A 22,991-nucleotide genomic window follows, 5' to 3' on the forward strand; every position below is an offset into this window, starting at 1 on the left:
ATACACTGCTGGGTAATATAGGATTTAAGTGGTATAAAGATAACCCACGAAGGGGTCTAATGCAACTTCCGGATATTATTTTTAAAAGAATACAATTTAAAAAAAAATTAAAAAGTCAAGGAAGAAATATTATATCAATTTGTATATTTAGATGAGACAGGGATATATGAGAATGGTACATTGGGTCACTCATGCCAAGATAATAATAAATATAGTGTAAAGACAACAAAAGTTGATGGAAAAAGGTAAACGTTGGAATAACTATGTATTACTTTTTTTGTAATAACATTAATTAATAGTTCGTTGTAGACATATAGTTCTTCTAACTCCAAGGCAGACTACCATGGAGAAATGAACCATAATTTGTTCTTGCAGTGGTTTTAAAATCAGTTTTTAAAAAACTTGGAGTAACCGTCAGTTATTTTTATAGACAATTCACCATATCATAGTACACTGGTAGAGAAGAACCCAAGTGCATTTAACAAAGACTGCATTCAGGTCGAGAAGGATATTCAAACCAAAACTGTTTGGACTTATGGAAAGAAGCATTGTTGACAATAACACCGTCGGTTTGAATGAGATCGATCAGACACATTGAAGAAAAAATTGACAAATACCACCATTTGTGAGCAGGTTTTTGATAGATTGGAAATAAACAGCTTAATTATTCGCTTGAGCAGTGATACTCGAAGTGACAGTGTTTGATTAAAACTTTATGAGTGTTGGTTTATGATTCAATTCTGACAATTACCAAGACAGGGAGATGAAAGAGCAAACAACTATAACTAAAGGTCAGTATATAATTAATATATTTTAACTGTAGCGAATTGTATTATAGAGTGTGAAAGCGTTATGTGCATGTGCGCTAATATTTAAAATATACATGAACGTTGGTATATAATGTATGAGGAGAGAAATAATACTAACTATTTTGCAGATATGGCAAATGCATTAAGGAAGAGAGATGTATACAGGTAGTAACAAACAAACTAAAGAGAAATACTGTAATATCAAAATGATTTTGCAAGGAAACATTGCATCCAAGGAAACAAGAACTAAAAAAGATAAAAGGTAAATATGCTCTCTAATAAAAGAAAAATACATTACCCAGATATACAATTGTTAATTAGGTGGATTAGGCCGTAGGAGGATACCACTACATAAAAAGACCCATCTAGAACTCTACCTATTCTAGTGCGAAAAAAAGTTCAATGAAAATATGTTAAAACAACTCTAACCTATAATTAATTATGGCTGTATAATTAATTGTAGTTTTAAGTTCTTCGTTAATATATGAATTAGATAACATGCTTGTTTCGCTATTTTATTTCGATTAGGATTTTGTTATATGTTAAAATCAAAATTTATTAAACTCAGAGTTGATGTGGCAACATTGCGACGTCAGTATAGATACGTGGGTCCACTGCTCTTTTGAATAGATTATATATAAACTTTATCCTATAAATCAATGAAATAATAAATAATGTACAGTTATGTTTGGTCAATACATTACTTGGCCTGATTCCATGCAAGATGCACTGGTTATAAATTGTTATTTCTTTAAGAATTCTAACTGCGCGGTTCTCATATTACATAAAACGGTAGTAAATCGGTTTCCCTCACTTCATTCAAGATCAAACACATTTTCAAAACCGAAATGTGCTCCAGCATAAAAGCTGATGTAAGTTATAAAAATCTCCACAAACAAAATTTACGATATAAAAGTTCTGGCGCTGCTTAGGTTAAAAATTTGCCCCGTTTGCGAAGGTTGTAAAGATTAGAGCGTGTATGCGGGCAAGAATGGCCGATATATATGAGTTGTCATTAAATATGTTTTTCAATTAAACCGTTCGTTACAGAACAATGCTGGTTTCTGATTTCCGACTCAATAAGTTTTATTGTGATTTTTGTTATTTGAGGTTGAGAATATATTTTTTATTAGTACAGATAAATCTCGTGTACAGAGTTGCGGTAATACTAACAAGAATAACTCTTGAGATACTTCTTACAACTTATATTTGTCGCTATATTTTATTGAATAACAGGTCAATTGAAAAGTCTCCGGCCTACCATAGTAAAACATATTTTTTTGGCAAATTTTTTTTTTATTCAACATAATTCCCTTCAACGGTAATACACTGATTATAGCGACCCTCAAACCTTTCGATACCATTTTTGTAGTACGATTTGTCCTTAGCTTTAAAATAGGCCACAGTTTCGGCGATCATCTCTTCATTGGATGAAAATTTATTCCAACGAGCATTCTCCTAAGATCTGAGAACAGGAAATAGTCGCTGGGGGGTCAGATAAGCAATTCGAAGTTCTACTCATGGATCACTGACCATCGTTTTCACTGACTTGTCACACGGGGCATTGTCTTGGCGAAGAAAGACTTTCTTATTCTTCAATTGCGGCCGTTCTTCGGCAATTTCGTCCTTCAAACTGTAAAATAATGCTATGTAATAGTCGCTGTTGATGGTCTCTCCTTTTTCAAGGTAGTCAATCAAAATTATTCCATGCGCATCACAAAATACAAATGCCACAACATTGCCAGCCGACTGTTGCGTTTTCCCATGCTTTGGAGCGGGTACATCGTGTTCAGTCCACTCGGATGGCTGTCAATTGGACTTCGGAGTGAAATGATGGAGCCATGTTTCATCTATTGTCACATATCGACGCAAAAACTCGGGTTTATTACGCTTGATCATCTTCAAACACTGCTACGAATCATCAACTCGTCGTTGTTTTTGGTCAAAAATGAGCTCGCGCGGAATCCACTTTGCACAGAGCTTTCTCATACCCAAATATTCATGAATGATATGATGTACACGTCCAGTTGGTATTTTTGGAGTGTCTTCCATTTCATTTAATCTTAATTTATGTGCATTCAAAATCATTATGTGCATTCAAAATCATTCACCTCTTTTGGGCGTCCACTGTGTTCACCGTCTTCGCTTTTCACTTCACCACGTCTAAACTTAGCATACCAATCCTTGATGGTTGATTTTCCTGTATTTTTTCCCTTCAAAAATCAATATTTCATCAACGCGCGAAATTCCTTTTTATCAATTTTTTCACAATAACAAAAGTTGCTTCACTCAAAATGCTATAATTCACAAACTGATGATCCGATAGTTCTCAAATTTGTACACGCATCTTAAAAGGGTTAGGGATAACTAAAAAATATATGGATTTAATACTAGTAGCGCCATCTATGTACCAGGCAGAGGACTTTTCAATAGACCTGTTACAGTCTTGCTAAATTCAAAATTTTATTTGACTTTATCCACATTTCCAGTTTGGAATTCGAAACCTCTCAACAATCGAAGCAGTGTATAGAGTAAAAGCAGTTGTTAAAAAGGCATTTGAAAAAAAGAAATATTGCTCCGTAATATTCCTGGGCGTCTCATATCTTTCTGACCGGGTATGGCATTTGAGAGTCGTCCACAAGATAAATAAGATGCGTTTCTCAAGAAAGGACATTTTCAATATTTAAACCTATTTCGGCTGGAGTTCCGAAGGGTAGCGTCTTAGGACCATTCGTGTATCTGCTATAGACTGCCAATATTCCAAGTATAAAAGAACCCTAAAACATATGTCGAAGACGCAATCATTGTGGCAAAAACTGTCTACCTCGGTAGAAAAAGTACAAGGGACAGTCAACAAGATACACAAATTATTGATTAGACTAGAATTAATACTAGAGAACTGGAAAACTGAATAGCTTCAAATATATTCATATTAATTTTGAAATCTTTATCAATAAAACCTCATTATATCACTTGGCGGATGATCGATTCTTCAAGCAAAATCAGCGAAATTCCTCGGCATCTCGGTAATATGTTAAATTGAAAGCATCACGTTAGACAAAAGCAGATCAGCAAAGCATAGCAACAGTTGGACAACTTGCAGGAAATCAAAATATTGAAGTAAACCAAATCACATGAACTTGTGTAGTGCCTTGCCTTGTGTAAGTCTTTAATCTTGACTTGAAATGAAGTAATCTAAATGAATTTTAATTAGTATCATGTATTTATCCCACACTCATTCTGTATATTGATGAAAGTACAACAGAAAAATAGTAAAAAATTATTTGTATAAATTAATATTGCACTAAGCATATTTACTCCAAGATGTAACTAAAAAAAAGGTTTTAGTACACAGTAATTTCCTATTATTACTAGAAAATATAAATGTTTATTACATGACAACAAATTAAATTATAATAATTACGTAAAATCAGTGCATTGTATTTTTGTAAGGTTCATCTTATTAACTAATACCAGCAATAGTTTAGCTGGGGTGTTAAAAAGCTATTGAATATAAAGCGAAATAGTATGAGGACATCAGTTTATAAACTTATCAACTATCTCAGGCGCTTACATGCATCAGGGAAAAAAGGGAAAAAAGTAGGAAGTTTCAATATGGCGGATTTATAACTTGCCTTGAAAAATCCTTGATTAAGTATCACATCTATTAAATGCATAGTTAGATTGTTTTCTTTAAAGAGTGAAGCGTAACAACATAACTTCAATTGAAGCTGTTAGCATTCCTGTTCTTCGTGAAATAATTACCGTTCAGTTTTTTCGTTCATTCATAACGAAACATTGCATTCTCCATTTTCTCCCCGAAGCCGTCGTCAAATTACACTTTGAGCCTCCATAATTTTCGGCGCCTTTAAAGCGTCACCCCTCGATTCTCACTCTCGCCCTCCGACACGCCACCCCCACCCCCGCACGTTCACCCGGTAACGTAGATGGGGAAATAGTTGATTTCGGGAAATTTAAAATGGCGGTTGACAGTTTAATTTTATAATGCAGGCGGGAGCAGAGAATAGGAATAAAATCCGAAGTACAAAGAGTTCGTTCGACGAATTGTTCTCGATGTACTTGGCCCATTCAGTCGGCCAAATTAGATATTCCAGGAGAGGAAACGCCACCGGCAGCAGCAACGAACTAAGGAGGCGAAAGGAGGCGGACGGGAAGGAAAAAACGTAATTTATTTCTGAAAAACGAAACGGATCGCGTTTAATTAAAGAAAGTGATTGTGAGAATTTATTTTTGTTCGTAATTTATTTTCAATCGGATTTAAGTTTAAGCGTCGATACAGCTGCAATAGGACTCACTAGACAAAAGCCGGTGTGATCATTAATTAAACTAGACAAAACGTATCTCCTACGTAGAGCCTGAAATAACTTACAGCAAAGAATATTTGGAATATAAGGGTTAATTTATAATGTAGCTCGTTTCTTGCTTTCCTGGTTGTTGTTGTATTTTTTTATGTTGAAAATGGTAAAGAAATCACCTCAAAGGAAGAGAAACCGTACCTAAAATTAGCTGTGCTTATGGAAGAACTCAATAATAAAAGAAACAATTCTTGGAACATTTGCGGACGACACAGTCATTATGGCTAAAAACATATTTCTGCATAGGGCGATAAAAATGTACAAGTTCCAGTCAATAAGATCCACAAATGGACTAAAGACTGGAAAATACTTAATAGCTCCAAATCTGTCCATGTCAGTTTTGTGGCGAAATGATAATTTGGCGGATGCACTATTCCTCAAGTAGAATCAGCGGAATATTTTGATAATAGGTTAAATTGAAACCACTACGTTAGACAAAAAGCTAACCAGATCGTATTCAAAATCGAAGGGCTGTACTAGTTAGTCGGAAGATACTTCCAACTTGATCTAAAATGAAAGAAATAGCCTTGCCAGTTTGATCAATGCTTATCGCTATGTAACCAACGAAGAACTATACGACGACCTCGGAGTCAAATAGATTTCCGAAGTTAACCAAGAGTTTGCCTTAAAACATGAAAGAAGCTTTTTGAATCACAGCAATGTGGAAGCTATACAATTATTGGATAATGTACAGGTAATTGAAACTCACGAAACCACATGAACCGTTTATCGTGTGCATAAGTTACTCTTCACTGTAGCTTAAACAATCCAATTTGGGAATTATATAATGATATATTAATTCAGTATTCGTGTCGCTTGTGTATTCATAAAAAAAGCAACAGAACAATGATAATAAATGAATTTGCAAATTAATATTGGGTATTCTGAGATTTCTTCTTCATATAAAACATTCTATATAAAAATATCTAAAAATATATAAAAATATACATTTATATACACATATAATAAGTTATTGTAGTGAAGCAATACGTTATTATAGGAATAATTTTGTTAATATATCACTAACTGTCTTAAAACTACCTGATATCTATAATTTTTCTCCCAATCTTATTATCATAAGGACCTAAGAATACATAAAAAGATCAGCTGCGTTAGATGCGCCATCAAATTCCAGCTTATGAACTATGTTGATACAGAGATAGACATCTGACGCTTCAGTTTTGGTGAGGAATTCTTGGTGATGTAGAAGAAGCATGAAAACACCAATAGAAATAAATGAAACGACCACCATCAACTTTATTTAAAAAAAGCAATATCATACATAAAACAGTAATTGCTATTCGTTTATCTTAAGATGATATATAGGGGATTGAAAAATAATATGAACACCATGCAATATATTCGTACATAAAATAGTACTTGCGGGTGCTCCACGAATCTAACATTTATGGAAGGATTGCAATTGTAAAATTATTTATAATGGTATATTAGTAAGTAGTAAGCTGGAAAATAAGTGGTGGAAATACCGTAAAACCTGATACTTAATGATTGAAAGAATGTGGTATGGTCCGATGAACTATTGTATACATTGTTTCGTAAAAAAAAGCCTAATCCGGGCAGTCCGATTCCTATATTAGAGCATTGGGGAGGTCTGTTATGATTTGGAAGGCAATATCGTCAAATTCAATAACCAGATTAATGCGAACGAATATATCGACATTCTCAGTGGTGAAGTTCTTACTATGAGTAAGACAAAACATCTTCTCGGGCTCGCACAATCGCTAGACCTCAACATAACAGACCAGTTAAAATAGTTTGTAAAATTGTGGAAGGCCCTTTCAGAACAGTACCTTTCGCTCATATTTAATTAATCGCTTTTTGAAAATAACATTCTGGTACTTCCACCAATATTTGTGACGTCAGTTGATAGCCTAGATTCAGCCTACAATAAACGAATGTAGTGGTTTATCAATGGTATTTGTATCTATTGCTTTAAAGCGTGCGATATCTATACGCATCTTCAGTATAAGAAATATTATCAAGTTTTATTACCAATATCGATAAAGCCACATATCTCGGTACTCGGCTACAAAAATATGTCAGTCACTTATCATAACAGTGCCTATTACGCTTTCCAGAAAATAAAGTACTTCCCCCATTCGTTCATTACCGAAGGCATCAAAGTCGGCCTTTTATTAGAAGCCGGAAAATTACGAGAACCTTACGGAATAATTTGCCTATAGAATCTCGAGGAGGTCGTTAAATTTTGGCATCCAGACAACAACGTCATAGCGCCCTCCCTCCCGTTTTATAAATCAAATATTTTATCGCGGGTAATTTTTTCCTCTGTGCCTGCGGAGCAAATAAACGACTTTGAAATGTAGCCAACCCCCCATTCATTGTCACTTATTATCTGATTTTTCGTTGGGCGACGGCCATCGTTCGGCGGTGAAACGTTTTGCGGGTCTTGCACAAATTTACATACCACCGACGGAGATTGTTTACTGTTTTAGGTAGAATAATTTTACGATAATACTTCGCTCGGTCGTCGGATGATGCGTTTTATGCACTATTTCTGATATTTCTTGTCGTACCTATCGGTTCAGCGCCCGAATATGACTCTCAGCATAATACAATCCTTCCAATAAAACAACCAGTGCACGTTATCAATACCGTCAAATATACAGCCAAATTTAGTTAGTAATACAATATTTTTAACAAAAAAATTGAACCGACTTCAAAAAATAAATAAGGAACTCAGTAAAAGGTACAAGATAATAAAACTTAGATTTTTAACACAAAAAAACATTTTAAAATAAAATATGTACATAATAGTTGTTGTAAATTTGTGATAATTCTCATAAAAGTTCCAAAGCCATTAAATAGTCAGAGTTAGGAACTGACTGCGTCTCTAGTCAGTTACTTCAAACAGGAACGATATCATAGTATGTAACAGTCAAGTACTCGACTATCTCTAATGTTAAATTGTTTTCGTTTTATTCGCAATTTTTTTAGCATTTTGCAGCTGCTCTTAGTATTAATATAAACATTGAGGGCGGGTAAATACAAAGAGGGGCACGAAACGAAGCAGGTGACGATCCCCGTGATTTTATAACCTTTTCCAGGTTAAATTTATGAATTGTATAAAAACAGTGAGTGATTTTTGCCTTATAAATGCTATTTAGCACAATTATATCAGATAAAGTTGATTGTCTGAGAAGTATTCATAGAAAACTTATGGATATGTAGCTCTTTGAGGCATGTAAGACATCCCTTCATAGACTGATAGAAAACATAATTTAAATGGGATAAAGATAATCCACGAAGAGCTTTAATGGAACGTCCAGATTTTGCTTTTAAAATAATAAAAATTTTGAAAACATGTAATAAAATTAAGATATGGTTACAAAACAGTACATTTAGAAACCCTTTGGAAAATCTGCATGGCAAGAAAAAAGCGTAAAGACAACACATTTTATGAGAAAAGGTAAAAGTTTACTAAAAATAACAGTTCATTAGATTTTGTTAATCATAATTTTCTTTTAATAATTAACTGCACATTCTTGTTCTTCATGCTGGAAAGAGGAATGGTTTTATTGCTGTTGCAGAGTTAGTGTTTTCTTCCACATCGAAAGCGCATTAGCACGGAGAAATGAAGCATATGTTTTCCTATACTTTCAAAATCAGCTGTCAAAGAGCATGAAGTAGGGGCAACCGAAAAAAATATCGATATTTCGATGTATATATTCGATGATAAACATTTAAAATTAAGTACCTATTTTAAAGGTTTCTTTAAAAATTATATTTTCTATTATTATATTTTATATTTTTTTCAGAAAATATCGATATAGCGATATATCGATTTTTTTCTGAATCCCTAGCTTGAAGAAACCATCAGTTATTGTTATGGGCAATGCACCATACCATAGCATACTGGTGGAAAAATCTTAACAAATCAATCGACAGCGGCTGTAAGGAATATCTTTGCATAAATTAAAGGTTTCTTTAAAAATTATATTTTCTATTATTATATTTTATATTTTTTTCAGAAAATATCGATATAGCGATATATGGAATTTTTTCTGATCCTTTTTCTGATCTGATCGAATTTTTTTTCGCGTTTTCCATTCGAGCTGCAGCAGTGCAGTGTCCTTCACAACCCTTGTAAGGCATGGCCGAACTTATGCAAGAGGATTATTTTGCGTCCGTTATTTGCTACTGCTGGATTTTTCTTGCAACAATATGTTGGTTATAGTGACAATAGTATAGTAACATTACGAAACATTACATCTTACTGATACCACCAACACACAACAAAACTATATGGCCATGAATATTCTGCTTGTTTGTCGACATAGATCGCTCTATGGGACTACCAATGACTTTTTGCGTTTGGGATTCAATTCAAAGAAAATTACAATTTCAGTCAAATGGTATTTTGTTTCGCGATTTCGCTTTAGTGCGGTAGTAGTACTTTCCCTCTTTTTGGATTTTTTCCATCCCATCATGCAAACGTCTTGGAAAAAATCGATTCGTTAACTGCTAAACTATCTGAACGAGCTTTGAGAGTTTTAGATGAGATTTCATCCAGTAAGACCCAATATTCATTGTCTTTGAACTTGTGTGGTCCTTCAGGCCTTTCTTCGTTACTGAAATCAAAATCATTACTTTGAAATCATGGAAACCAAAGCCATGAATTCAGTTCAAACCACACAACAAAAATAATGTGTCAACGCATGAAATACGTGTTACACGTTAAAGATATATAGCTACAAAACTATGCTTTTTATCAGCAATCACAATTAGATATTTTTAATTGTAATAAAATGTTATTAATCAAAATGTATATAATTTTATTATAATGTGCTTTACCTTCATGCCAATTAAAAATAATTTATATACAATATATATCTAACAAATACCAAACCTTATTTATTATATTCATTGTTAATTGCCAGTTATCAAATTTATTAAATATTATCTCTATATATTTTACCGTAAAATATATTGCTAAAAATATTTCATATTATACACGAAATTAAATTTTATTAACAATTTTACAATAAAAGGATACGGAATGTACGATTCGAGATTCATTCCAGGCATAGCGGCAGGACTAATTGAAAAAAAGGTAACCTATTCATGTACAAAATTAATTTATTTTTGAAACACTTGTTTCGTATTTATTTTATTTATTTATTTAAACCCGTCAGCCTCTTGGGCTATTTAAGGTGAATTACAATACATTATATGAACACTAACAGCTTAAAATACTACACAGTAGATTATAAACAGTAGAATATATACAATAAAATTTTTCAATTACACAATAATAAATGTATGTTACAGGTGTTGAAGTGGGTCTATGGTGTTTAGATAGTCAATCAGCAGATACAGTTGCTCAGGTTGGACCAATTGTTCCAGTGTTGTTGGCATCTCATCCTCAAATCATCATATTTTTGGCAGTCCAGTAGGATGTGTCTGACGCTAAGTTGAATCTGGCACAAATCATATAAGGGCGGGCTCTGTCCCTTCAACAAATATTCGTGTGTCAGTTTACAGTGCCCCATTCGCAGTCGTGCAAGGACGCTTGACTTGCGTCTACTCATGTTATTATGGTCTATAGATTGATAAAAGATCCTCTTGACTTCCCATTTATTGTTTTATGAGAAGGTCCCATTCTAACTGGGTCAATTGCCTATTTAGGACCTTCATATAGACTTTGGCATCTTTTTTGTTAAACAGTTCATTTAACTTGATCGACTCCTCTTTCCTACCTGCCAGATGGTCGGCTCTTTCATTTCCAGATATTCCTTTACGGGAGGGGACCCAGAGGTATGTTAGTTTTACACCCCTAAATTGTAACTTTGTCTGTATCTCTCTGATGTATGTGACCAGAGGGTGGACTGTCCTTGCCGATCTTAAAACTCTCTAGGGAACTCATAGAATCCGATACTACTAGTTTGGATTTTCTAATCTGTGATCTGTGATTCCAAGGCAGATAGGGCCATATATATAGCCAACAGCTCTGCGGTGAAAATGCTAGTCAACGATGGAAGCCAAAAGTGTCTCTCGAGTAGACTAGACGTATAAGCAGCACTCACAAAGTTCTCACGTTTTGAACCATCCGTGTAGATGATAAAATGATTTGAATAGTTCTCTTCTATTATCTGTCTAAAGAAGCTTTTTATTGTAGAAGAACTATTTGTTTCCTTATTCATAACCTTCATAGAGAAGTCTATGTAAAAATGGGGAACGCTTCACGATTTTGCGTATCATCCTTGAGCAGGGGCTATGCTAATCTTCTCTGTATCGTTCCAATTTTAGTATATGTACCGCCGAAGCGAGCACAAGTTTCATATTTAATTATTCTTGCACAAACGATACTTTATTAGACGATTAGATTATTAGACGTAAATTACTAAACAATTCTTTTAAACATATTTACGACACATTTTAAAGAACTCAAATCTAAAAATATAATTTAAAATAATATAAAAAATAAATAAATTATACCTATATTTTTGTATCGCAGATGTGTATGAAAAACGACAAATAAATGTAAAACATAGGTTAAAAGAAAGAAGGAAGATCTCTATATGAATAAGTTATTCTGATTTGGAAAGTTGTTTAAATATTAAAATGACAGCCGACAAAGAAAATATCCCTTCCATCGTGTTCCAGAATCAGATAAAATATAAATAATGTTAAGGTATATCGAATTGTAATGTTATGTATGTTGAGAATAAAATATATTAGAAAAAGAAATAAAATAGGATATACTCCAGTATATTTATCTATAGTTCGAAATAAGGTGTTTATAATATAAAATTTTATTTTACTATTATATTAAATATAGTCTTCGACTGTAACAACAAGTGAACAACTTGCGAAATCTTCCAATAACAAAAATAAAAAAGTAGGTAATATTTGTTGAATTGTCACGAGTTACCAATTACTAACAGTCATTTACTAATTGCTCTGTAAAAGTTCAGTGGTCACTATATATAATAGTTAAATACATTAAACTAAGTGTTGAAACAAAAAAAAAACGCCTTAAAGATGTTTCGACCACATGAGTTTATTTTGGTTAAAATATAAACTTAGATGTCCTACCAGTCCTATAAAAATAGATAAGTTGTTTATTTCTTCCATTGATGGGATCAAAAAAAGTGGAAAGCATTATTGTAGCGCTGGGAATTATCAAATGAAGACCGTCGATAGTCAAAAAAGTAGACGAATAAAAATAATAATAATTATCTTATTCTTATTCGAATGCTTTTTCCAGTCGTGACGTAAGATATTCCTTGTTATACTCATTTTGTTAGAGAAATATAATTGTTTGCATCTTGTAGGGATCTGTTAATTTTAAATTATGTTAAATTAGAATGATGTGAATGTTATATTTTAAACTGACAGTCTTATTTCGGATTCGTAAAAAATGAATGGAATAATAATAAGATTTTTTCAATATCCCAATAGTAACAGTGCGATGATATAATAACGGTAATTGATTATACCTATTTCATTCGAATGCGTGTTTACCAGTGCATTTATTTCTTCCAACCGTGTCAAAAGTAAGGAGATACACGCTATAAAATACGGTCCTGACTATTCTGACTATTTTAAAATGATATGATATCTTTTTAAAGAACTACCTGGATGGTGAAAGAGTGAATGGTCGATATGTCGACATTTTTCGTTGATTACAGTAATCCCTTGTTACACGCAGTCTTACCAACCACGGTTTCGCTTTTCAGATTCAGATCTCTAGCTAGGATCTCTTGTTTCCTTGTAATGCCTCAAGTGTTTTTATGGTGAACCCAATACCTGTTTATCCTTTTGGCCCTTGAAAAATAAATATAAAATGTTTGCCTGTATTTAGGAAAGCAAAACCTAATGATCGAGTTACGATTACGTTTATAACAGACTGGTTTACTTACTGTTTTATACCTAGTGTTAAAGAGTATTTGGCCTCAAAGACACTACCATATAATGTACTTCTGATCATTGACAATGCGTCCGAACATCCGGAGATCTTAAATTTAATCTACCCCAATGTAAAAATACAATGTTTACCTCCCGATACAACTACGCTTCAGCAACAACTAGATTAATTAATTATGCATTAATAAATATTTCCTTCTAATTATAACACGATTTACTATTTATAAATTACAGTACATTTATTCCACCTATAAATTTACTACATTTTATGAAAAATTCCATCCCATTTCTTGGAAATCAATAATTAATAGCATATTTAACAAGTAAGTCGAACTCTAATTGGAGCTCTGATAGAGCTAAATGATTCAACCTAAATAATCAGCACAGAAGGCAGCACATACATATTACAATGAAATTACATATCTGGACCACGTAACATTTTACCGAATGGTAAATAATCACGGAGTTTTATCAGAAAATGTCAGACTGTAAACTCAAATGACTCGTAATATTACCCTCACGAAATACACAACCTTACATTTCTCGATATGTAGTTACAAATCGTCAGGTCGTATATCGATTTTCTTTATTTCCACAATAAAAAATGTGTTGAATAAAATATGTTTCGTTATTGACTGAACGATGTTACGCTTCATTTGTTGGGTCTTATATAACGATATACATAACGATTACCTTGCAGCTTTTTTATTTTGATGAAATAAAAAAAAAACAATTATTCTCTTAACATTTAGTTAATCGATGGTTCTGCTAGTTAGCCCTAACCCTCAAAAGATGCGTGTATAAATTTGACAGCTGTCAGATAATTAGTTTGTGAATTATAGCACTTTGAGTGAAGTGAAGTTTTGTTGTTGTGAAAAAAAATTGATTAAAATTAATTTCGCGTCAATTTGGATGTAACAGGTCAAATGAAAATTCGCCGGCCGATTTTTCAAGTGCCCTGCTATTGCCAGTTGAGCAGATTGTTGAATGTTAAGAGAATAATTGGATTTTTTTTTATTTCATAAAAATAAAAAAGCTGCAAGCTAATCGTTTGCTGGTAGCTACATATTGAATAATGAGAACATATGAAACATGGTTTCGATAATTCAAATGTGCAGGAGGAATTGGTTGAAGACCCAACATGAATTCAAAAACAATTAGCAGAAATATTGCATGTAGGCTGAGGCACCGGCTGAGACTGAGTCGCTGAATTTAATGACAGGCAACGGAAAAAACTGCTTCGCAGATATGAAAAGAAGTCATTTTTGCGCTGAAGAGATGTAAGACCATGCTCCGTGTCTGTTGAAACTAGTTTGGTGTCGTGTATTACGAACAGCTGATGTTTATATCTATACAGCAAAACAGTTAAAAAAATATCGTAATAAGGTCAAGTTTTATTTCATCCCCCTAACTCTCCAGACTTGGCACCACTCGATTACCACATTTTTGCATCGATTAGGCACGTAATTGCAGAATAGGACCTAGTCAATTTTAAAGAAGTTAAAAAATGGCTCAAATGGTTTAGCTCAAGGAAGAATCTCTTCATTTGAATGACAACCATAAATTCCCTGAGAGAAGGGCAAAATTAATAGAATCAAATGGACAATACTTTTAATTAATACATTTTGACTATCAATTTCAAATAACGTGTTTTATTAGCGACATAACAAGCACTGAAAAATTCTTGAAAAAGCCTACGAAGGTAAAAAAGTATGCCGATCTATATTCTCAGATGTAGCACAAGCCTTCGATAAGGTTAGGCATGAAGGCCTTGTTCATAAACTACATAAAATGCTACCAAAACAACACACCGAACTATTGAAATCATACATTACAACTTGAATGTTTAGAGTCAAACAAGAAGAAGCTTGGAAAATAAGAATTAATGAAAGTAAATCTGTACATGTGCAGTTCACCTATAAACAGACCGTACAAACATTAAATAATATTATCATTCCATATAGCAACAACTCTAAATATCTCGGAATGAATCTAGATACAAAACTTCGCTGGGAAGAATATATAAAGAAGAAACGAAAAGAATTGGAATTGAAATATAGGAAAATGTACTGGCTAATTAGAAGAAAATCGCAATATAAAAAATCTGCATAAATAAATTGTTATTGTATAAGCAAATACTGAAACCGATATGGATATACGGAGTTCAATTATGGGGATGTTTTGCAAAGAGTAACATAAATAAAATACAAATTTTTCAGAACAAAGTCCTGAGAGGCATTGTGGACCCTCCCAAATACTATAGGACTGATTACCTACATCGAGACCTTCAGACACCCACACTCAGTCAAAAAATCAAGAGAATTGTAAGGGGGTATGAGGAAAGATTCCATTCTCTTGAGAATATTGAAATATTGCAGCTTTTGGATACCACCAGAACAAGACACAAACTCAAAAGAATGAAACCATCTGATTTTGTGTAGTGTTGTGTAGTGAGGTGCATATAATAAAAAATACAGCAGTGACATGTATAAATATTATATCACCAAAGACTGAGATAGGGCCGATGGGTCCTCCTAGTTATATATCTAGATTTAAGTTATCATAAAGACAAATTGTAGGTTAGACGGAAACGACTAGTAACAATGTAATAATTAAATAAAAAAAATTAGCGAGAAATACGAGAACGGAAGTACCAGCACTCTGGAAAGAAAATCATAAATTATAAAAAAAAATCGATTGTAAATAAGCCTGGCAGATTTACAATTACTATAAAAAAAATTGGAAAAAATAATCAGGACTTGTATTTGCCAAACTCTTGTGTCATCTTATAAATATTGTTAATTAGCTGTCGCATTTGTAGTGGATTATCTCAGAGGCGATTACTCTTCGATGTGTTTATCACACAAGGAACTATATTTAACTCGTACTTGTGACCTTATGATTCATCCAGTCATCTTTTGTATGCATTGAATTGCATGCCCTTTAAATATTCCCCCATACCGGCTCGATTCAGTCGTCTAGCTCTCACCCCACATACAAGAAAATGTGACTGTGATATTGGGTTATTCGATATTTACTTGGCGTAGGGACAATCCGATACACAACCGGAATTTATATCCCTCCGCTCTAAAACTACGTAGCCCGTAGTCATCCAGTCGTAAAAAGAATTACGTTTATGTTTCAGACTTCGACTATGAGTAGAACCGTTTTATTTATAAGGTTTTGCGGGGGAACTATAAATAAGTCGCCAATGGGTTTTCGATGCATTTGGCCACATAACGTTTTTCAACAAAACGAAAGTTTGTATTTTCGTTAACAATTTCCCCGCTCGTTTGTTTTTTTAACACCATACTACGTTTTCTATATATAAGGCATATACCGTAGTCTACTGAATGCAAATTCAATTTATTAAAAGAAATTACATTTCAATAAATTAAAAAATTGTACAATGTACATAAAAAATAACCTAGTAGTTTTAAAAGAAAAATAAATAAAAAATGCATTTCTTCAAAGTGTTAACAATAATTATTTCAGTGCGAAAATGTCTCATGCCGTACCGAGCAAATTGCATTTACGGGAAATAATATTTTTTTACTTTAATTTAAAGACAAATGAGGCTGAAGGTCGTCGAATGCGGTGGGAAGGTTACGGCTACCATGCTCCATCGATTTTAACATGTGAATACTGGTTTCGGTATTTTAAAAGTGATGATTTTGACACCGACCTCAAAGAACATTCTGGACAATTGAATTTTTGAGGAAGATTGTTTGAAGGCACTACTCGATTGATGAAAGATTTACTCAAAAAAAAGCCAACGAAAATAGAAATGTACAAATTAATTCCTTAATGACAAAATACATCGGATTTTTTTTCAAAAAATAATATAAAAGTATAATATTTAGTATATCCTTATTTAGTACTTAACTTCATTTTTATAGAAATGGAATGTTGAACAAATTTATACTATAAATATATATTTGTTTGATGAAAGGTAATCCAATAGGTAATAAAGAAAATCCACATGTAGCAACTACTCAATTAATCAATTAATATCAGCAAATGGCTTCGACATCAGTCATCCATCCACTTCATTAGATATCAATTATATCAATTACCGAAAATTAATTGCGATAATTGATTATATTATGTTGTCGAATTGTATTAATACCACACGCATTATTGTTGCTGATTTTTTGCCATGTATTAATAGTAAAAATAATTTAATTGTCCTAAAAATAATCTTGATGTTCAATGTAAATTTTAAGAAGTTATACGCTGCTGTAAAACTTTTAACTCAACTTACCAGAAAGGGGAGAAAAATGTTCTGATTGATTCTCAAATTCCCCTCAAAATTATTTTGAGATTTAACCGTTTAATTTATGTAGTTTTATTAATTAAAAATGTTTTCCATGTTTTTTTTGCAAGCATTTTGCTTGATGGGTTAAACTAGAACTGTCGCCCAATTTCTTAATTCATTCTCTTGTCGCCTTTATATACTTTTCAGTGTCTGTATTTCATCGATTGTAGTTCTCCGCTTTTAAATTTTTAAGGACACTAAATTTTAAGTCGATTAATGCAATCGAAAATGGCAGTATCAGCAGTAATGACATCACAATTTGTGTGGGAGCAAGTATTCTCCCGCAGCATTTTTAAGATGAGACACTTAAACTGTGCCATTAAAATTCACCATCTTCATAAAGCTTAAACCCATGTTAACCGAAATCTAGCATAGCATGAATTTGCTACTTGCCATCTAATTTTTATCTGATTTGCCATCTGATTTAGTTTACAGCCGTTTAGCTACTAATGGATTTAGAGTGGATAAAAGAAAATAAAGGATCGCTGAAATCGCTTGATAATGCCTGACGTCAATGTAATATAAACTTCTTGGAATGTTCTGTGGAAGTCCGCAATAGCAACAAGAGGTACATTTTCACCTTTTTCAAAATTTTCCCTACACTCTCCAACTCTTAATACAAGATATATTTCGTCTAAACCTGTTGAATTACTGAAGTTAGTTAGTAGTTAAAAATATTAGACTATTATCGATGTTATATTTACAATGAAATATCAAAATTCTAGCATTTTCCCCACATAATGCCAATTTCCAATCAACACGAAATTTCATTGGAGAATTCAGCGCAAGTTGGCAACCCTGTGTATAATATTTCCGATACTGACAAATTAATAATACGTCTAGGTTTAATGAAAAATTAATTAGAACAACTCTCTAGTCAATTGTATATGTTGATCAACATTATGCAGAACAATTGGGTCGTCCTAACCTCTCAATTATACCTAAAGTAAAAGTACTTATATTATAGCTTATTAGCCTTTGAATGAATATTAGACGCTGCAGATATTTATGGCCGTATGATATATATTTATGAAAAATGGCCGGAATTCAAGGCAAAGACATAACAATGTTATTTTTCAGCATGATGAGCGTGATTACATGTTGCAAAATAGGTAAAAACATATTAGAAAACGTTAAAATGGGAAATGTAACCTCGCCGTATTCTTCAGACCTTACTCCTTGTGATTTTATTTCTTACGAGGATACCAAAAAAAAATCAATTCGTGGATAGACTCAAAATAAACATTGTTCTTCCGAGATGGACTAACAAAATTATTTAGAAAATCCATAAAACTAATTAAAAAGGATACCTACTAGAAATAACACAAAATAAAGTACAAACAAGCTGAATTGGCTTGGAACTTTAAAGGAATTGAGACACTAATCAGAAGTCCGATGGGGTTACATCAGGTGAATAAGGCGGCCGTTCTGAAGAGCTAATAAAGTGTTAAAGAGCTAATAAATGATGAGAGATTACGTAACTCACGTAGACATGTCCAATAGTGTGTCTCATTCTATTCAAAACTATAAAAGTTTTTTTTTCCATTTTTTAACCGACTTCGAAAAAGCAGGAGGTTCTATGTTCGACTGTATATATACTTTTATTAATGTATGTTCGCCGATTTCCCCGCGTCGTAGAAATACCTCGTAGAAATACTCTAGACAACTGCCTCTATGGTATAATGGTTAAAGCGTTTATCTCCCAAACGGAGGTGGCGGGCTCGATTCCGAGCGGGGCCAATAATTTCAAATCACCATTCAAATCAACATTTGTCAAATCACCTAGGGTAGGTAGCGGACCAAGGCGCCTGAAGCGTTCCTTAATTTCAATCATTGTTTCTTAATTCTTATTTTTCCTCATACGGGCTGCACCTTTATTTGGCCTACCATTGTAATATTAAATAATATAACTGCATGAATTATTGAGTACTAACAATAAATATCTAACACTAAAACGATAAAATACGATATTTTAAACAAAAAATTGCGGTTCACCTATATATATATATATATATATATATATATATATATATATATATATATATATATATAAAGCTAAAAAATATATATATTACATATATAAATGAAGTAAATAAGCTTAAGGTCGATGTTGAGTCCAAACAATACAAAAATAATAATATAAATTTGCGACATATAGACAAAATTAAATTACAATCAAAACAAATCCAATTTGTTGCTCGTCACCGACTTCAAAGTGATCACTTGGTAGGAGTCAAAATAATATTGTAAGTAGATAAATAGGTTTAGGTAGGTATTAAGCTAATGCTAATTAAATGTTTATTTTTATTTAGTTATTACAACGATAATTATGTACATATTTTATTTTAAAATGTTTTTACTGTGTTAAAATAGATTGATTGATTATTTTTTACTTTTTAGTGAGTTGCTTATTTGTTTTTTGAAGTCGGTTAAATTTTTCGTTAAAAATATTTTTAATATAAACGTAAGTTCGACGATATACAATATTTATCACTAATTAAAAAATGCAATTTAGGATAGAATCAATAAATCGTCTTAGCGATAACGCTTTGGCAACGTTCGTGGAATGCGACGAGGCGATGGTCGTTGGGCCGGGACGAGCTGATAACTAACTGACGATGAGGGCTGGCTACATTTCAAACTCGTTTATTTGCTCATTTGTAGGAAATGCACGCTGATAAAATATTTGATTTATATGCGGGACGATTCGGTCGTTGCAGCGAGCGAACGGCTATATTTCACTACTGCTTAATGTTTGCAGACGAAAAGCAGAAGCCTAATTAGGAGAGAAGTTGCGCTTGTAAATTTATAAGTAAACTTGACCTTTGGTTGCCGTTTCGTTTCGGAATTTCCGCTACGATCGGATGATCTTCGACTAATTTTTTTTGCAGCAATGAAAAATCTGATGAATTTGGGTTTATTTAATTTTATCTAGGTTATTATAAAGATTTGAAAGTCGTCTTGTTGAAATTGAGGAATAATTCGTAGATTTGTGATATTGTCAATCGGTAGCTAATAGGTTTTAGCTTCTTATATGCAATTCATAAATCCACCATTTCAATTTCCACGTGGAGGAATATATATCCATGGACAAGTGAAGGAATGCTAATAAAACGAAGCAACGTTTGGAGAATACTGCAAGTGCAATAGGATACCAATTGGGTGTTTTTAAGTACTAATTTATATTTTCTGAGCTAAGAAAATCATTCTGTGGTGTCTTTCGGGAAATTCGAGAATTTATATAGGATATTAAAGTTTTGTAAATTTTAGAGTCTTGTATAAGTTTTTTTTTTAATTTATTAAAAATATATTTTAAAATCTCATCACCAAGGAGGGATTATCTGGACTAGATCTACAGTGCGAGTTATCAACTTAGAAATCATCTCCGAAGATATCCGGCCTTACCCAGCCTGGTTATTAGCGTGACTGGGATTATTTTCCTTGTCGGATTTTACACTCTTGACTGGGACAATCACAAACAGATATATACGACCATGCCACAGCAGGATTCTAACCAGCAACTATCGTAATAGTAGGTGGACCGTCCTGTCCTTTTTACCATTGCGCCAACCAAACCGGATTGGATAAGTTCTTCATGTTTTTTTTAGAGACATAGTAATTTCTAGTATTTATTGACAAAATTATTCCAAAGAGAAGTTAAATTTTTATTAAATATGCTATCAATTGATAAGGATAAGGCGAGTGGAGTAGGATATCATTTGAGTATTTTTAAATATTATTTTGAGAGCTGAGAAAAATCTTTCTGTCGTGTCTGCCAGGTTATTCCAGAATTTATATTAGTTTAATATTTTCTGGGATATTAAGGCCTTTAAAATGTTTAGACTGAGATAATTCCGATTTAGACTTAGATAAGTTGAGTTAATAATGATTTATAGTAATAAAGTAAGAAGTAGACCCAAAATTTTCTGATAAATTTATATTAAATACATGTGATATTTGTATTAAATATACGATCAACCATCACAACATCTGGAAAATACTGCGGCTCTAGTCGGGCACCAATTGGAGTTTTTAAATTATATTTGTTGTGTTGTGTGTTATATTTGCTAATGTTGATGGTACACCAAGAATAACGCATAATTTTAGACATTTCAGATATCTAGAATTAAATAGTTTTTATTTTTGTTTATATACCAATAAAAAAAATCTGTTCTATTTTGTCGTTGAAGTAACAAAATACTAATTATGGCTTATTGAATTTCTTTGGGTTTCAATACTCATTTTCTTTATTTTTTGTATTTTAGACATTTGGTTATTACTCAACTAACTAGAATAACTTTAATAACGCTTAAGTGTTTGGTAATATGTGATGTTTAGATCGAGCAATTTTTTCAATTGTTTATCATGAAGCCTCATTGACCCACATTCTGGGCAGCTTTAGAAGCTGAAAATATATACATATACAAGGTTCCATCGGCTGTCTGAGAGTCTGAGAGCTGATTAGAGCTCCAAGCCGTTGTTCACTAAGGTGATGTCGTCTTTCCAGTGCATTTTAATACAGCAGTGAATGCAAATATATAAAAGTTTTTTAAAACAGATATGATCTGCTTGGAGCAAGCTCAGCAATTCAAGTACTTGGGACCAGTAATACAGGAGAAAAAGAGGCATCTACCGCCAATGTAATAAGCTGAATATAGCAAACTGAAAGAGAAAAATTAAAATCAATGCTAAAATCCGTTTCTTCCAGACGCTTATCTTACCAATTCTCCTGAATGGATTCGAGAGATGGACGCGACAGTGTGACTGATCTAAGCTTGAGTAAACTCTGTATGTTTGTCTCCGAGATAATATTAGAAATGACGTCATCCGTTTAAGATACTATAAGTAGAGCACAGTTGAGGAACACATTCGTAGACACAGATTCCAATGATTTGGACATGTCTATCGAATGGAAGATGCGTAAATTCTTCACAGACTTTTGTGGCGAAATAGGCCTTTTGTGTGGAAGATCCAGTGAACAGCTCAAAAAATACAATACACATAAAAATAAAGAGTTACCCTACAATTTGGTACATGGTGCTCTATGAATTATTGAAGCCTTTCAGACAAAACCTTGTTAATATAATAAACAAAACTTTACTGTGTTTACTAATAGCATCTCCATTACTATTACGATCATTATTGTTTGAATAATATAAACCAAACATTTTGTTAATGATATTTATTAATATTTATAATAGTTATATTTACATTTCTCTGAAATAACAGATAACATATCAAAGATATTAAACTATCCGGCTTGGTGGCGCAGTGGTAAAGGCGATGGGACAGTCCTCCTACTGTTGCGGTAGCCGCAGGTTCGAATCCTGCTGGGGCATGGTCGTAAATTTATGTTTGTGATTGTTTAAAATATGTGAATGTTCTAAGCAAGAGTGTAAAATCCGACAAGGAAAATGATCCCAGTCACGCCAGTAACCAGAGTGGGTAAGACCGGATGTCTTCTGGGATGATTTCTAAAGTTGGTCACTCGCCAGTCGGTACGCTTAATGCTGAAGACCGTGGTTCGGACCGTGATTAAACCCACGTTAAACTTTAGGCCCAGTCCAGATAAACCCATAG

The 22,991-nt window shown here is 33.0% G+C and overlaps 1 protein-coding gene and 1 non-coding gene across 2 annotated transcripts in view; both read right to left on the minus strand.

The window, feature by feature from the left end:
- Positions 1 to 22,991, minus strand: part of timeout (circadian regulator timeout) — a 621,776-nt gene that overhangs the window by 19,843 nt on the left and 578,942 nt on the right. The window lies entirely within an intron of this gene.
- LOC143192088 (U6 spliceosomal RNA) lies at positions 11,391 to 11,497 on the minus strand. Its single transcript, XR_013004713.1, has one exon. It is a non-coding gene; the product is annotated as a U6 spliceosomal RNA (small nuclear RNA).

This window comes from Rhynchophorus ferrugineus, unplaced genomic scaffold (genome assembly GCF_030347505.1).
Source record: "Rhynchophorus ferrugineus isolate W39M unplaced genomic scaffold, kcgeb_rfMv2 rfM2, whole genome shotgun sequence".
Classification (NCBI taxonomy): domain Eukaryota; kingdom Metazoa; phylum Arthropoda; class Insecta; order Coleoptera; family Curculionidae; genus Rhynchophorus; species Rhynchophorus ferrugineus.